Source organism: Saimiri boliviensis, chromosome 4 (genome assembly GCF_048565385.1).
Source record: "Saimiri boliviensis isolate mSaiBol1 chromosome 4, mSaiBol1.pri, whole genome shotgun sequence".
Taxonomy (NCBI): Eukaryota; Metazoa; Chordata; class Mammalia; order Primates; family Cebidae; genus Saimiri; species Saimiri boliviensis.
Window position 1 is genome coordinate 102488766 of NC_133452.1, and position 18619 is coordinate 102507384.

The window sequence follows — 18619 nt, forward strand, 5'->3', positions numbered from 1 at the left end:
CGCGCCATTGCACTCCAGCCTGGGTAACAAGAGTGAAACTCCGTCTCAAAAAAAACCAAAACAAAACAAAAAAAAAACATAGGACAGCAGCTTATTTCCCCTCCCATAGTGGACCAAAGAAGTGGGAAAACACTCTTGTTTTTATTTTTTCCAGAATAGCTTCTACCCACAATCAGCTTAGGCAGACCACCTGGTGTCTGCCTGTGAATGGGAATATTTATGAGCAGTCTGAAGCAGTTCTTAAGTGTCTACTTCTTTGATAAAGAGAGACTGCTTATTCCAAGCTCAGACATTACTTTTCTCTCAGAAATTGCCTGCCAACACCCCCCTCATAGTAGAATGAGTAATTATGAGCTGCAGTCTTAACATTTTTCATTGTTTTGACGTTGTATGCTTGGCAGGGTGTAGGGTACTTCCTTACTTCTTCAGGGTGTCTATATTTATCAAATACAATGTAGATGCCTTTATAATATTAAATATGTGATTTGTAACTCTTACTCTCCAATTTCCATCAATAAAGCATAGCTGCTTAGTTACAACTCAGGCGGGATTAAGCAGTTTGTTTTATTTTGTGGCTCACTAGAGTAATTTGAAACAATGAAGATTTACCAAGCATTTAAGGCCAGATTTTTGCAGGTGCTATTGTGTGTCTTATAAACAAACATTAATCTTTAGTGGCCAGATGTCCTGCAAGTCCCCCCAAATTTCTGGTGTGCAGTAGAGATTAGCCCAGATGTTTCTTATCCGGGGTGGGGGTAAAGAGAGGGTGACCCTAATGATCATGCTCCAGAGTGTTGTCTTTAGCTGATCCAGTGGTTCTGACTGCCTTTGTTGCAGGCCAATGGTATAGCAGTTGAGCAAGTCCTTTGAATATGTCAGTGAATGAACGAGAGAGTAAAAGTTGAGGATAAAAGCAGAGAGGTGATGGCATGATAATGCTGGAGACATCTGTGTGAGAATATTAATTCTGTGGGTACAATATGCCATGTCAAGGCAGCTGTTGACTCTTGGCAGATCCTGTTAACCCGATATTTTTTCTTCTTTTGAGGTAATCTTCTTAGTAGAAATTTAATTTTAACCTCTTTCTTAAGCTGAGGGAAACTAATCTTGGGTGTCAGTTACATTCATTATTGTAGGGGCAAGCATTTTAGAAGAACTTAGTGTTTTCGAGCATTAAATTCTCAACCCAAGTTGTCTTCAGCAACGCAAGGTAGTAATAAGTCCAAAGAGCCTAGTCTCTTGGTTTCTTGTGCACATAGTTTTTGGGTTTCTATTAATGAGAGGTTCTAGAGTAAAACAGGTATACCTTTTGGAAAATTGCATTAGTAACATATGATGATAATTATTTCTTTGCCACATTGTTGAAAAATTTAATTTTGCAGTGGGAATAAAAAATGTATAAGAATTCAGTTGATAAATACTTATTAATTGTTGCCTATATATGTTATATACTGTGCTTGGTGCTGGGAAATACAAAGATGAGTAAAGCAGGAGCTCTTCCTTAAATGAAATTTTAGTTTTTAAAAAGCCTTTTTATGAGCACAAAAAGCAAAACAAACACAATTACTAAGTAAAATGAATAAGTTTATTTGAAATATCAACATGTCAGCAGGTGATTTTATTTTAAAGGATACCATCAAATTATTCTAAATTTAAAATTTTTGAATGGAGTTTAAAACAGTGAGACTCGACCGGATGCAGTGACTCACACCTGTAATCCCAGCACTTTGGGAGTCTGAGACAGGTGGATCACTTGAGGTCAGGAGTTTGAGACCAGCCTGGCCAACATGGTGAAACCCCATCTCTACTAAAAATACAAACAATTTAGCCTGGCATGGTAGCAGCCACCTGTAATCCCAGCTACTCGGGAGGCTGAGGCAAGAGAATTGCCTCTGGGAGGTGGAGGTTGCAGGGATCTGAGATCCCTCCACTGCACTCCACCCTGGGCTGCAAGAGCGAAACTCCATCTCAAAAAAGAAAGAAAGGAAAAAAAAAAAAGAGCTAGAAAAAAAGAGACTCTTATCTTACAGAAGAAAATGAATTTTAAGAGCAGATTTTCAATGGTTATAGTTTCCATCACCAGACAATCAACACAAAATATATGCTGCTGTAAGATTATATTGATAGTCTTCACAATATTTCTCTTCAGCATTATCTGATCAACACATACATGAATGGAATAATAAAACTTAAATTTATTGTACACTAGTTACGTACTTCTTTTAAATTATCACCAAAATATAAGTGCTCCCAATTTAAATGGCGATTCGCAGAGGTTGGTAACCATCTCACAATTAACAAAAGTAGTAATTTAGCAGAGCCTAGATACAAGCCAAGCAGTCAGATCTTTATCTAACATTTCCTGAGTTCAGTTATTATTAGCTGCCCCTTATCCCCCAATAGGTTCTGTTTTTTTTTTCTGTTGAGTATGTTTTGGAAGAACCTGTAAAACTGTGTCTAAAATAAAGGGATACATTAACTTTTCTTTAGACTAATATTATAAAAGGAAAAAATTAAGAAAAATTTTTGTTAATTGTATTACCTAAATCATTTTCTATATATTTTCTTTCAGGTTCTTCCTATGTGTGTTTGCAGTGTATAAATACATTTGTAATCTTATATTCTACAATATCAGACATTTCCCATCTTTCTATTTTGTTTTCCAATTATTTTGAATTGTTACATACTATACCATTGAGTAATTTATCCACATTTACGTATCTTCTCCTCTACTTTTGGGATTGTTTTGGTTGTTTCAGTTTTTCATTATTACACATAATATAGTAATGAACATTTTCTGTGTAGAATATTTTTCTTCTATTGAATTATTTTTGTAGGATAAATTTCCAGAAGAGAATCAAATGTACTCTCGAACTTCATATGCTAGTTTGTGCCTGGCAGTACCTTTATTATGTGAATTAGGTAGGGAGAAATAAAATTGCAGAATTAAATGTTTTATATTCCTTGTAAAGTCATTTTGCATTGTCCAGTCATTTTGCATACAAATGGTAGAAAGGGGTTGAGTTGTTTATACTATTTTCTTATTTCCATTGGGGAAAGAAAGAATTGGCGAGATACAAGCAATATTAAATTAGAAGTGCTCTAACATATCAGTCTTCTTCTTTGGTATAGTCTTTTAGTTCCTATAATTTCAGGAGTGTAGCTGGTATATGATTCCAGGCCCTTTAAGGAAAATGAGGATGGAGGAAAGAATAGCACTGTCATGATAGAAGAGGGTTAAGGAACGCCTGTTAACTCTGATGATAAGAATTATGATGGATTTGTCATTCATACAGAAAGCTAGGAACTTAGCTCAGATGCATGCATAGTGTGAGAGGCAAGACTCAAATAAAAATACACAGGCAGTTCATATTATATGTAAGGATATGCAAGGAGGGAGGGAGAGCTATTAGGGTAAGCTTGTATGCACTGTGAAGCACTTCTGTTGTTCCTTGTGCTTCAGGTGAATTAACTGGAGGTGCTTTGGGCCATGACCACTGTTTCATTCATCCTTTGAATCCTAGTATTTACAGTGCCTGACACATAGTAGGCCCTTAGTAATGATAGTAAATGTTTATTCGATTTAGTTGAATTCACAGGTAAGCGTTGAAAAGAGTGGCTAGCACATGTGCAATGAAAATTGTGCCGAGAAATAGAGCTTCTTGGACAGATGCACCAATTTGGTAGGGAGAGACTTTGGTGACTTCGGTATATAAGTAATAGAATTGAAAGATTGTTCAGGAAGAAGAGATGGTGTTAACTGCTTTATTGAAATTTCTTTTGAAAACTTAGGTTCACACAAAAACATAGATATGAATGTTTATAGCAGCTGTATTATATCTCCAGAAAATGGAAGCAACTAAAGATGTTCTTCGATAGGCAAATGGATAAACAAACTGTAGACTATTATTCAACAGTAAAAAGAAATAGGCTATCAAACCACAAAATGACATGGATGAATCTTAAATGCAAATTACATAGTGGAAGCTGGTTAAAAAAGCTAAATTCTGTATCATTTCATTAGTCTGACATGGAAGATGGAAAACTAAAATGATAATGCAGGGATGAGTGGTTGCCATGAGTTCAGGAAGTGAAGAGGATTGAATAGGTGAAGCACGGGGGAATTTTTAGGGGAGCAGAATTATTCTGTATGATCCTGTGGAAGAGTGGGTACATGACAGTTGTCAAAACATACAGAACTTTTACAGCACAAAGAATGAATTTTAATGTATGAGAATTTTAAAAAATTAGGAGATCCCAGGATAGAATTGCAGAATGTTTTAAAACAGACTGTATTACAGATGAATGAAACAGCTGTAATGTGGCGGGTGGGGGGGGGAGGGTTGGTGGGGGGATGCGGGGCAGGGTGAGTGAGGAGGTTGGCTGGGGAGAAAAAGTACTGAATTAAGTAAATTTGGAAATGAGTGGATTCTGAAAGACCAAAGGCAATAGGACCTGAACCTGAGTATTGTGTTCTAATTGATGAAGTTGTTTTTCATGGGAGTATAGGTTAATAGTTCTGATGGTGCTGTACGTGTATATTGGAATTGAGGAATTAAATAAGTGGATGGTGGAAGCCAGATTTCTCATTGTTGGGGTGGGTGTTTACAGAAGAGTAATGGGAGGAGGCTAGAATGGTCCATATGGTAATGAGTTAGAGAAGGCTATATCAGTAATGTGGATACTTAATGTGGATAACAGAAGGTTAAATATAGAAATATTTACAGAGATGAATGTATACACAGATTGGTATACACATTATTTTCTTGCTCTGTCTGCTGAGAGGGCCTAGATCCAGCAGCAGTGATTATATGTAGCACCTGGATCCTGGTTTCTAATTACCATTCTCCAGTAGAAGGAACTAGAGCTCTTGGAGAAATGGTCAGTTCTACGACTGGAGTAGGAAATATACAAAATGAGCTTTGAACATATTGTAGTGCCATAAAGTAAAGAAGTGCTTTAAAGAACCCCACAGTGATGGGGGCATGTCAGAAGGACACCGGAGCCAACTAACTGAAGAGCTCCCAATGGCCAAAGCTGGAAGGAACTATTTGAGCAACAAAATAAAATACTAACAAGTTGTAACCTGAAGTATAAAATAAATATCCATGAGTCCATACTGATACATATTTAGTGACAGATAACTAAAAGGGTGAGAAAGAGATAAATTTGCCATGTAGCATTCCAAGTAATTTATGTAGATACTTTGCCGCTGGAGCAAGGGAACCTGACTCTCTGTTTCTTAAGTGTGGGCTGTGCCTATGACTTCCAAAGTGTGGAAAGGGAGGGAAAGTGACTTCAATGGAGAAACCTGACAAACACTGCCTCAGCCAGGTGATCAAGATTAACATCAACAGTGATCATTCATGTTGATTGTATGTACCCTTGGTGTATGATATGATGAGAATGGCCTCTGTGATTGTCCCCCAATCCTACTAATCCAGTATAACCATGAAAACAATGAGATAACCCCAATTGATGAGCATTGTACAAAATACCTGACCAGTGCTCTTCATAAATGTTAAGGTTATCAAAAAGAAGGAATATCTGAGAAACTATCACACCTAAGAGGAACGTAAGAGACATGACAATTAAATCTCATGTGGTGTCCTGGATGAGATCCTGGATTGGAAAAAGAACATTAGATAAAAACTAAGGAAATCTAAACAAGTGTGGACCTTAGTTAATAGGGTGTCAGTATTGGCTCATTAATTGTAACAAGTCTGCCATACTAGTGTAAGACGTTAATGATAGGGGAAATTGGCTCCTGAGTATATGGGAATTCTCTGTACTATCCCGGCAACTTTTAATGTAAAACTATTCTAAAAAAATAAAGTTTATAGATTCCATTGATTAGAAGGAAAAAATACGCTTTTTTAAAAAAGGAAAATACTTCTGGGTAGCAGGTAGAATTGCTTTTATTTATCCCTCTAATGGAATTTAAACAAAATCTTAAAAAATAAAAGCAAATTCAGGTACCAAACAAACCAAAAAGCTTCCTGTGATGATCCTGAGAAGTTCCAAGGTGATCTTGATCTCAAAATGATGTTTATCACTTGCGAGACCCAAAGCACCTTCCATTAATTACAAATTCTTCTAATTCTGATATTGAGAAACAAACTGGATTTTCTATGCCCTCCAAATAAGTTTATGAAAGAGTGAGAAGTTTTTAGATCCTGAATGTATTAATTCATTCTCTAATAAAGACATACCTGAGACTGGGTAATTCATAAAGGAAAGAGGTTTAATAGACTCATATTTTGGCATGGCTGGGGAGGCCTCAAAATCATGACAGAAGGCAAAGGAGAAGCAGAGACACATCTTACGTGGTGACGGGTAAGAGAGCTTGTGTAAGGGAACTCCCCTTTATAAAACCATCAGATTTCTTGAGACTTACTTACTCATTATTGGGAGAACACTCTAAGAAAGACCTGCCCCCGTGATTTAGTTACCTCCCACTGGGTCCCTCTCATGACACCTAGGAATTACAGGAGCTACAATTCCAAGATGACAGTTGGGTGGGGACATAGCCAAACCATATCACTGACTGAGTCTTGTGCCTGCCTTCTACTTAATGCTTCTTTCTTTTTAGAAGTAGAAATATTCATGAATGAGAAAATTATAGGCACTGGACCTTCCTCTAATGCCCTGAATAAAGCTCAGAATTCACTCTAATCACACTTGAAGGGGAATAGGTTGAAAAATGCAGAGTAATTTAGAAATGCAAGAATGCTTATATGTCCTTTTGCCAAGGGGATCAAAAAAAAAATTTTTTCAAAATAACTCTGACCACCCTTAGTGTGGAAAATATTCTTATTTTTATTCGTTGTTCTTAAATAAGTTACTCTCTCTTGACCTGGAATAGGGTAGTCCCAACTTCCAATTGAATAATACTATTAATCCCCTAGAAGCAATGTTCTGTTATTTCTGAAACTGGTTCACTGCTCTCCTCTTCACAAGTCCATTACTACTAGGGTTTGACCTTCTGGAAGGCACAAGGTACTCCTGAAATCATAGTTAGGATGGGAACTGAAGAGCTGATACAAATGTATCTTGTAAGACAGTCTGTGTTCTGTTATAAATGATCTTCATCTTGGTATTCTTTCTATTATTTTCTGTTCCTATTATCTTTGCACAGAGCAGAGCAACATAAGCTGTATTACAGTCCTACCTTTTAGTGGGCTTTTGATCAGAGGTTCAGAGCTGTAGAATTTAGAATTACTTTTTACTTCATAAAATCACAGGGTTGATGTTAGCACTTGTTCTTTTTCAGCCATTACTTCATGCCTTGGTCATATGTAAATAAACAAAATTTGTATGATATAGTTGGAGCGAGATGTCTGGTTGATTCAGCTTGGAAAATCTTTTTCAAAACACGGATAAACATGTATTTGTGTATTCCCATAGCGTCAAGCTCTTAGAGGAGGTCAGAGGAATAAAAGTAAAGATAATGGTTTTGTCCCTAGGAGTAAAGAGTAGATGCATGCAAAAGAATTGAGTTATGGCTGTTGGTCTGAGTTCTTCTCATACTTTTTCTTTTAGTCTAAATATTGATATATTAGGTGTATACAGAGTTTAGCATCATTGAACTAATAATTTATTGTATTACTAGAGAAGTACGTGTTTTTACCTGTGAAAATACAATCAAATGTGAACATTTTAAATTCACAGCCTGAGAATTTTGTCCAATTCAGTAAAAAGCCTGAATTAGAGAATACTCAAGAGATATTATTTTCCTTAAGAAAATATACTATAAGTATTCATGTGTTTTAAGCCTATATAAAAATAAACTTGGCTTGGTTCAGTAATAAATACTTGCCAACCTCTATGAAGACACAATGGGTACAAAGATGATACCCTCAGGAAGCTTACAGTTTAGTTCTAAATTACACTACTCTATTTTTTTTTAAGATGGAGTTTCACTCTTGTTGCTCAGGCTGGAGTACAATGGTGCGATCTTGGCTCACTGCAACATCCGCCTCTTGGGTTTAGGTGATTCTCCTGCCTCAGCCTCCCTAGTAGCTGGGATTATAGGTGCCTTTCACCTTGCCCAGCTAATTGTTTGTTTGTTTGTTTTAGTAGAGACAGGGTTTCACTGTGTTGGCCAGGCTGGTTTCCAACTCCTGACCTGGTGATCCACCCACCTTGGCCTCCCAAAGTGCTAGGATTACAGGCGTGAGCCACTGTGCCTCACCCTACTTTATTTTATTTTATTTTATTTTTTAAAGGAAACAGTTTAACATCAAATGTTTCCCAAGTTTACTTTTTGCACAGTACATACATTTTGGGGGAAATACATGGTTACAGAACGATATTCTAGGTCAGTTACATTGGCTCACACCTGTAATCCCAGCACTTTGAGAGGCTGAGGTGGGTGGATTGCTTGAACCCAGGAGTCTGAGACCAGGCAGGGCAATATGGTGAAACCCTATCTTTACAAAAAATCCAAAAATTAGGCTTGCGTGGTGTTGCATCTGTAGTCCCAGCTACTCAGAAGACTGAGGTGGGAGAATCACTTGAGCCCAGGTGGAAGAGATTGCAGTTGCCACTGCACTCCAGCCCAAGTAAAAGGGTGAGACTCTGTCACAAAAAAAAAACCCACAATAAAATTAAAAGAAAACACCCCATGATAGCCCACAATTTGTTTGATGCCAGTCTAGATCATTGTAAAGGAAAAAGCAATCAGTACAACACCAAGTCTCTAGAATTTCAGGGATTGGTTGATATTGTCTCCCAGTGGATGAGAGAGCAGATCCTAATTTTCTTCTGCAAGCAGATTCTCTGACTTCATCTGGGCCTTCACTATGCTAAGTTTAATTGTCTATATTTTCTTTTTTAAAAAAGTCATGTACCTTCCTAACACAAGAAAAGCACTGGGGGTTAAAAAGCCACACTTGGGCAGAGTGACTATAATTATCAAAACCAGAAAGCCACCAATGTTGCCTCCAATGATAGGCAAAGAATGCTACTCCTCATCTTTTAGGAAGATGACAGCAGTCTTAGTTTGTTGGTTCTCTGTATTCAGCCCCTCACATAGAGATCTATTTGAAAGGATCCACAGTTCAGTTACATCTCTTGGCAACAGCTTAGAGTGACCCAACGAGATCTCTGCAGCCATGGTTACATTTTCTTTTCTTTGTGTGAAGTGATGGTACAGTTTACTGAATGCCATTCTTCTACATGCTGAACTGAATTGCTGTCATAAGTTTGCTTCTGACCTTGGATGCACAAAGTGTAGGCCTGAAATGAAAGCTATTCCTGGGATGCACTGAGCAAATAAACTGCTGTAGTCATCTACCCCCTCTCCACTATACCACTGTATTTTAATTTAGTTTGTAATAATTAAAACATCTTGTACATTGTATTTTATTTATAAATGCAATTAATGAAATTTGAGTAAATGAACCTTTAGTATTAAAAAACCAGATTCTTTTTTTTTTTTTTTTTTTTTTTTTTGAGACAGTGCCTCACTTTGTCACCGAGGCTGGAGTGCATCAGCATGATCTCAGCTCACTGCAGCCTCCACCACCTGGGCTCAAGCAGTCCTCCCATCTCAGCCTCCCGAGTAGCTGGAACTAAAGGCATGCATCACCATGCCCAGCTAATTTTTGTGGTTTTTTTTTTTTTGTTTTGTTTTGTTTTGTTTTGTTTTTGTTGTTGTTGAGACAGAGTTTCGCTCTTGTTACCCAGGCTGGAGTGCAATGGCGCGATCTCGGCTCACCGCAACCTCCGCCTCCTGGGTTCAGGCAATTCTCCTGCCTCAGCCTCCTGAGTAGCTGGCATTACAGGCACGTGCCACCATGCCCAGCTGATTTTTTGTATTTTTAGTAGAGACGGGGTTTCACCATGTTGACCAGGATGGTCTCGATCTCTTGACCTCGTGATCCACCCGCCTCGGCCTCCCAAAGTGCTGGGATTACAGGCTTGAGCCACCGCGCCCGGCCTTTTTTTTTTTCTTTTAAAGAGATGGGGTTTTTTGTTGTTTACAAGCAATCTGTCCACCTCGGCCTCCTAAAGTGCTGGGATTATAGGCGTGAGCTACAGCACCTGGCTGGTCCAGAATCTTAACGTTGCTATTTGTGTATCTTTCTCCTTCTGCCTTCAGGGAACTAGCCTTTCATTCACTGCTTATTACTGTGGGTTCTCTCTAACCTGCTGCCATCATCATCTTTTGTCTGAATGAAAAAACTCACTTATTTTTTCTTGATGACTCTAATATTGTTTGAGGGACAACTCAACTTTTCTTTCTCTCAGCTTTTCTCATTAATGTTGTTATATTTCATATTAGACTGAAGGATAGTCAAGTCTCATTATCAAGCTTTCCAGGGTCAGCTTTCTAGCTTTTACCGTAGTCCCTTGAAGGATTTTTGGAGTCCTACATTAAAAAAATTTGGTCACATGGGGTTTGGTATAAAATATGCAGAGAGAGGCCATTGGAAGGGATTCCAATTTGTATCGCAGAACTTGGATATGCTCAGGTTGAGATCTTGTGATTGTCAAAAACTTTTATGTATTTTGAAGGTGATTTCTGATAGTACAGATTTGGTAGATCTTACCAAGGAGGCATTTGATTTCCAACACTGTTTCCTCATAGCATTATATTGCCTGCCTTGGTGATATGGTCAGTGTTCCTACTCTGTTTTTATTTCTTTTTAATTTTTCTCTGTCTCCCTCCCCTTTTTCTTCTCCCCCTTTCCTTGCCCCCCTCCTCATCCCTTCTTAGGACAGCAGTGTCCTGATAGAGGCAACACACTTGGTAATGCTAAAGCTTTCTACACACACACACACACACACACACGCACACACACGAATGAATAAATGGGTCTCCAGATTGAACGATATTAAATGTAACAATATTTTCATTTATACTTTGATCCTATATTTTCTAAATTTTGAATATTAGAATGTGCAGAATATAAGTTTATAATCTTTACACTTGAATTTTTAGCCCAATACATGATGTTATTGTAGAGTATGGATGGTATGAAATCCAGAGATAATTCTTAACCTTTATTTTTAATCATTTAAAGTCAAATTTTTTGACTTTTCCATTAAATGTCTAGCTATAAAACAGATCATCATCATCATATGTCAAAGGTGTACCAGACTGAGAAAGAGAGTGGTAGTTCTTTTGGGAGGCTCAGTCAGTAGTTAGCCAGAACTTACCTACATCCCAAGATGTTGAACTAGAAAATCACTATGGTCTCTTCTGATTCTAAAAAGTGGTGATTTTCTTGACATCACAAATTCATAGATTTGTGTGTGTGAATAGTGAGATGCTCAACCTGTAACAAAAAGATATAGACCATCTTCAGTCAGATAATCAGCCTCTGAGTGGCTGAGAAGTTTTTGTATGAGTAAGATAAATGAGTCTGCTCAGCAGATTTGCAGAGAATCTGATAAATTTCTTTTAGTGCCATTTCAAACCCCAGGAGCTCCACATGGGATGGTTTTATTTTGGGGTCTTTATAGACATATTCTATATATCTACCGTCACTATACAGATCTGTCTAAGCATGTTTTGATAAAGAGTATTGAAGTGTCAAAGATGGGTTTTAATATCTTTACCAAAAGATGGCAGACATTGACGAATGGTTTCTAAGGATAATTCCTTGCAATCTTATTTTCTGTATAGTGCCAGTATATAAGATGAGTATAGGTGTGCATTATTACATTGTCAATAAGAACTAACAGTTGATTGCCAAAATACACTTTAAGTGGCATCTGACTTTTCTAGATCAGAATCACGTAATGTGGTAGAAGGAGCTTTTTTTTGGAGACAAAATCTTGCTCTTTCGCCAGGTGCCAGGCTGAAGTGCAGTGGCCTGATCTCGGCTCACTACAACCTCCGCCTCCCAGATTCAAGCAGTTCTCCTGCCCTCCCGAGTAGCTTGGACTACAGGCACACACCACCAGGCCCAGATAATTTTATTTTTATTTTTATTTTTATTTTTAGCAGAGACGGGGTTTTACCATGTTGGCCAGGATGGTCTTCATTTCTTTACTTTGTGATCCGCCCGCCTTGGCCTCCCGAAGTGCTGGGATTACAGGCATGAGCCATTGCGCCCGGCCAAAGGAGCTCTTAAATAGGATTGACCAGCCTCTATCCTTCCCTCTCTGTTTTGAGCACTTTGGCAAGTCATTTGAATTACCTGAGAGATAGTTAACTTGTTTTTAGAGTTAATCACTTTTCTTATAATGATGGAATTTTTAAAAATCGTGTTAATTATTATTTAGTTACTACATTCTGCATGGTAAATAAAGTGGGACTTGCCAAGAGAAGAATATTACAGCTGAAAAACCTTTATTTCGTCAGGTTTCTAGAACAGTTTTTTAAAACAGGATTGAAAGCATTACTATGTTTTTATAGTTCTTCACTGTGCATGAGGAAAAGTTGACTACTTGAGTGTTATGAATGTACACTAAACTAAATGTACAGTTCAGGGGGACATCAGCACATACATGGATATTTGGCAGATTTCTTGAGCCAATAATTCTGGTCCGTCTCTTTTTAAAGTTCTTAATTAGTTAATCACAGATAATTGAACCAGAAGAGTCTTCTCATGGTGTGCTAAGCAAACACGGATGAAGACAGAGCCAGCTGACTTCCGTAGCTCTTCTCTGCATGGTGTGTCTCTGAGACTTAACATTGAAGATGTATACTATGGGTTACTTTTACTTCAGTTTCTTGTAGTTACAACTTCTTCATGCAGCATGCCCCAGAAAAAAGTCATCATCTTCCCAATATGACATACAGTATACAGTTTATATATTGTCTTTTCTGTGGGGAAGGAGTCGGGAAAGAAAGTGAATATAATGGACCAAGGTAATGTTTAATAACAGGAGATATAAGTTAAATTGACCAGCTGTTGTGTGTCTCTGTGTTTGCTATAATGGAATATGGGATAGTGAGAAATTTCACACTAATTTTATTCACGCTAAACAATTCTAATTGTTTCTTTTTTATAAAATGTGAGATTTGCCTAATTAAGAGACTGTCCTTTCTAAATTAAATATAAATTTGGCTTTCTTCTTGAACTTTGCTGTTTCAAGTGTGTTTGCCTTCAGTATTATTAATGCAGGACAATCTGCTTACATGCATCTAAAGAAAGCATAGCGTCTTTCTGTTATATATAACGCAGAGTGGGCAGAGTGTATAAAACTCATCTACATGCTTCTCAGAACATAACAACACTGCCATGTGCTAAGCCTATGGAGCTGAGGAAGAGGGTGTTTTTTGATTGATAGCTTTGGCTCATGCTTTGAAGGGAAGAGGAAAAGGTATGGATTCTCTGAAATCACAGGATGTCCAACTTCCAAGGGCTTTAGGAATTGCCTTATATTGTGTGTCTTCATATGGCACCTCTGCCTCTCTTCCAGTCCAGACTCATCCAAGAGAATCAGCACAATTTCATTAGTAAATGAAGTCACAACTTGGGAATTGATGAGGAGAACTGATTAAAAAAGACCACAAGTGGTTCCAAGTGCTCCTGCAGTCATACACACACATAGTCCGAGTATACATCCTGAGTTCTAAGAGAAGGCAGAGATGTGGAGAAGTCATTTGAATTTGTTGGTTCTCAGATATTTCGATCAGGTTAAGCAGTTTTTAAAAAAATTAAAGAGTGAAAAGAAAGTGATGAACATACACTTGCCAACTTTTATTCAGTTGTACATTTAAAAGGAAAATTATCTCCATAGAGTTATAAATTATAACAAAATGTAACATATGTAACAATGTAGCATATATTTGCCTCTATGAAAAACTGATATTGTCCTTCCCATTTAATAAGAATTTCATTACTGGCTGGGTGCATGGTGGCCCATGCCTATAATCCTATCACTTTGAGAGGCTGAGGATTACATCTCCGTAATTCTAGCACTTTGGAGGCCGAGGCAGGAGGATTGCTTGAGCTCAGGAGTTCAGAACCAGCCTGGCAAAACTCCATCTCTACAAAAAATATAAAAATTAGCTGGACATGGTGATACATGCCTGTAGTCCCAGCTCTTGGGAGGCTGAAGTGGGAGGATCACTTGAGCCTAGGAGGTTGAGGCTGCAGTGAGCCATGATTGCGCCAGTGCACTCCATTCTGGGTGATGGAGCAAGACCCTATTTCAATTTAAAAAAAAAAAAAAAATCACATAGTTTGTGGCCCAGGGTTTAGGAATTGCTAACTGAGTAGTTATAAATAACTTGAATAATAATTTAACGGTATAAATATTAAATTTTAAACTATGGTGGTAGCTTATAACAGCTCTAAGTGAATTCTTGCACAGCTGCAAAAGGGTATTTTTAATTAATTTTAGGCTCATTAAATAAGCTTTTGGAAAATTTGAACACAAATGAGAAAGCAGCCCACCTCAGTTTCCATAGATACTCGCAAAGCTGAGTAGTGGTGTACATTGTCATGTTGAGTTATTTAGTTTTTGTGAGACTGGAAGGGATAACTTGAAATCTTATGATTTAGGGCCTTGTTACCCAAAGTCTGATACAGGGACTAGTTACATTAATAGCACTTGGGAGCTGCTGGAAATTCAGGCCTCGCCCCAGACATGCTGAATCAGAACCTGCATTTTAACAAGATCCCCAGGTGATTCACATGCATAGCAGGTTTGAGATACTGATTTAGAGTACCTTTCTGAAAACAAGGGTTTCAATTAGGTAACTTTCACATAGCCTTTACCTTATCTAATTCAAGTGTTCCAAAACCAGGATTATTAGAGGAAATAGGTTGTTTAGAATAGCAATTAAGACTAGCCTAAAAAAAACCAAAAAGGTTATATAGAAAGGCCTTGAGACCTGCATCAATGATAGTATAGTTTATAATTAGCTTATCAACTAGATATACATGGGTGTATCTAAAGAACTTAGAAACTGTTTTTAAGTTTTTCTTTTCAGTCTTGGTTTTATGTTTAGGAAAACCCAGGTAAAATCACAGATAGAGGAACATTTTTTTAAGAAGGAAGATATTTTTGGACCAGTTAAGACAGTTCTTAACTGTTTTAAAAGTAATCTACTCCATCTGCTGTCTCCCAGCAGTTTGAGTGCTCTGTTGAAAGCTAGAATTTTGAGCATGAGAGTGCCACTCTGGACAACAGAGATTCTCTCTCCCCCTCCCCTCTTCTCTTTCTCTCCTTCTATCCCTCTCCCTGCATCCCCACCATCTCTTTCATCTTCTCTTTGTCCCCACCGCAGTGCTTTTTTCTTTCTCCTTTTCCTCTTCCTTACCCCTACCCAGGATTGTTTTACTGTTAGCTGGGTTAAGTTTAAGCTTCTTAAAGACTTGAATACTTAAAGACTATGGCTCACTTTTAAGATCTAGTTGAAGGGTACAGGTTTAAATTAGTTCGGTATGGTATGATCTGTAAAAAAAATCACAATGGGACTTCTAGTAATAGATATTTAAATTTATAATCATTTCTTTTATGCTTGCATCCAGGGTTTAATTAATCCTTTGGTAAGTAATTAAGAATCCCCTCAAAGTTTGCTTGTGAGCATATTGTTCAGACCAGCTATTAGCTCCTATACTAGAATTGGTTGCCTTGCAGACCTGTGTTATCAGTAGTAAGTACCTCAGTTGCCACTCAAGAGGAAAACTGAATGGAAGACCTGAGCCTAAGGAGGCTTCATTTTATACCTTTTTGTATCTTTTGAATTGAGCTTTTTGATTGTTTTACTAATCAAATAATTAAATAAAATTTAAAGAGAAAAGTTTCTAAACTTTTCCACTAAGAGTGTGTGATCTCTGATGCTAGGTTTTGTGAAGGAGGAGAAAACACTAGGTTTGGGTAACATCTTAACAAGTGATAAATGCTTTTGGCTTGATTTCTCACTGACATCCTGTACTTTTGGTGGTGTATTTCTTCTTTTTACTGACCAGCAAGTAATTTCCAAAATACTGCTAAATTTCAGGTTAGAAAAGAGCCAGTGTTTATTTGCCACCCTGCAGTCTTCAGTGTAAATATCTGAAAAATGGTTATATTAGGAGAGACAAAGAGATCTTTCAAATCTCGTACATCTGTTCGTCTACAAGAGCTTACCAAAACTGTTGTGAACTTTTACAGGATCCTGCTGTAACCTATCGTATGTTGCAACCATCCAAATTTTGTTTTAAAGGTAGATGTGGTTTAATTTCTATTGGAGGAGGTTTCCCAGGAAGTTCCTGGGCCAGATTAGGTCTCCTCCTTCATCTTTTATTCACACTAATACAGAGACCTCTCTGCTTTTATCTGAATATATTTTAAGAGACAACGTTATGACTACTGGTTACCATTGCCTTTTAATTTATAAACAGTATGTAATCACTTGCCAGAATTAACAAATAGGTTACAGTTACATTACATTCTCTTGAATTTGAAATTTATATTTTATCACTAGTTTTGGCCTTCCTGCTGAAATGAGAATTTGTGGGGCGTGAGGGTGCAAGAGAAAAAAATGTTTACTTTATTCCATGTCTGTCAGATAACTGGCAGAGTTAAGTCCTGTGGCTTCTTTCTGGTCGTAAAAAACATCACTAAACATGTAAAGAAAGACCGAAACACTTCTAACATTGAATATTGGAATAAATGTGAACTATACATACATTTAAGACAGAAAATAAACACAAGATAATAGTTACCCAGTTATTACAGCTTAGGGTGCCAGGTGAGACCCAGCCCTGGACAGGGCACCATCCCATCACAGGTTGCACTGACACTCACTCATTCTGGAACCATTGAGACTCATCAATGAATCTAGCATGCATAGCTTTGGGTTGTGGGGGGAATATGCAGAAAAAAATGCACGCATGCATTGGGAGAAGGGGTGAGCCATGCGGACAGTGGACCCAGTTGGGAGTTGATTTTATCCCCCCTTATCATCCTTCTTATGAAATGATGTTGAAGGAAACAGTGTTACTTGAGGACCTGTTGTACAGGACTTTAACTGGGATTTTGAAAGTTTATATATAATCGTATATTTTGATTAGATTAGTCAGGTTTGGTGATATGGTGCTTGCTTTTGTATTCAACTGTTAAGTCTTTTCATGCTTTTATTAGAGCTTCAGTGAGAATGTAGTAATAACAGATTGTGAAAAGCTTTAATTTTTCTGTTTTAGTTTGTTAATGTAGCTGAACTTTTCTCTAAATACTTTGTATGCAGATTATAAAAGATAGGTGGTGAAGCCCATCCAAAAGTGGGTGAAGGATACGAATGTACACTTTTCAAAAGAAGACATATATGAGGCCAACAAACATGAAAAAATGCTCATCATTCGCTGTGTTGCCCAGGGTGGTCTCAAACTCCTGGACCCAAGTGATCCTCCCATCTCGACCTCTCAAGTAGCTAGGACATACAGATGTATGTCACCATGCCTGGCTCATTTTACTTTTTCTAAAAATTTATATTAATGAACGTATACAGTTGGGTCTGGGTTGTTTCAATTTGCATAATACGTTTGGTACTCATTTGTATTGTTGCATGTGTCAGTAGTTCATTCCTTTTCATTGCCTTCTATTGCATAGATTTACCACAGTTTGTTGAGCTGATGGATATTTGGGTTATTTACAGTATTGGAGTATTTTTGAGTTAAGGACCTTTGAGTACAGGTGTTTGTGTGAGCATATGCTTTTGTTTTCTTGCATAAATACACATGAGTAGAATTTTGGGGTTGTATGATAACGTGTAGCTGTATGCTTAACTTTATAAGAAACTGCCAAACTGTTTTCCAAAGTGGCTGTACCATTTTACATTCCCATCAGTAGTATATGAGAGTTCTAGGTGCTCTATATCCTTGCTAACACATGGTATTGTCAGTCTTTAAAAAAAATTTTAGTCATTCTAGTGAGTGTGTGGTGATGTCTCAATATAGTTTTAATTTGGATTTCTTTTTGGTTCGTGGATTTGTACTTTGTGGCATTTTTGCTAATAGTACGAAGGAGGAAGTTTTTTTTTTTTTTTTCTTCAGGTTGTTATCATCTTGGTTTGTAACTTGTATGTTCTCAGAATATTATTTGATTCTCTGTAATCAGTAGCAGAATTATTTTTGTATTAATTTGGTTTTGTGGTTGTTTGGAACTCTATTACACTTAAAATGTGATCAAATTCTGTAAATTATTATATCATTTATGATCAGACTTGATCAATTAAGAGGATTCTGGAAGGTAAAACCTTATGTAAATCTTTGCAAAATGTTATAACCTGTTTCTCAGTTAATTAATACATAGCTGTATTTCACCTTTTTTTTTTTGAAACTATAATATGAAGGTTTAAAATATAAAAAAAGATACACTTAAAATTAGACATTTGATAGTTGGGAATGTACTTTGAAACATTCTGTATGTGCATTCAGAATTGAGATGTTTAGCACACTCTGCGTCAATCACGTTAAATGGTGGGGAGGGGGTGTGGCAGGCGGTAGTGCAATGTAGAATGCTGCTGCATGCTATGTAATGCAAGCATCTCCATTTCTAGTGGAGAAATTGCATCTTGTTCTCAAGAATCACAAAGGGAGAAATTTGGTGAAGTATCCGGTAGGTGAATGAAACAGGACATAGCAGATAAATTTTGTATATACTAATCAATTTGTATATAATAATCAATTTTGTATATACTAATATACCTACTGGTTTGAGTGTAACT

The 18619-nt window shown here is 37.2% G+C and overlaps 1 protein-coding gene and 1 long non-coding RNA gene across 3 annotated transcripts in view; both read left to right on the plus strand.

Annotated features, from left to right (window-relative positions):
- The window catches only part of ZFAND3 (zinc finger AN1-type containing 3), a 329390-nt gene that overhangs the window by 173970 nt on the left and 136801 nt on the right, over window positions 1-18619 (plus strand). The window lies entirely within an intron of this gene.
- The window catches only part of LOC141584308 (uncharacterized), a 39648-nt gene continuing 25398 nt past the window's right edge, over window positions 4370-18619 (plus strand). The window contains exon 1 of the long non-coding RNA XR_012517284.1: window positions 4370-18583. This is a non-coding gene — a long non-coding RNA (uncharacterized LOC141584308). The remainder of the gene's footprint in view (window positions 18584-18619) is intronic.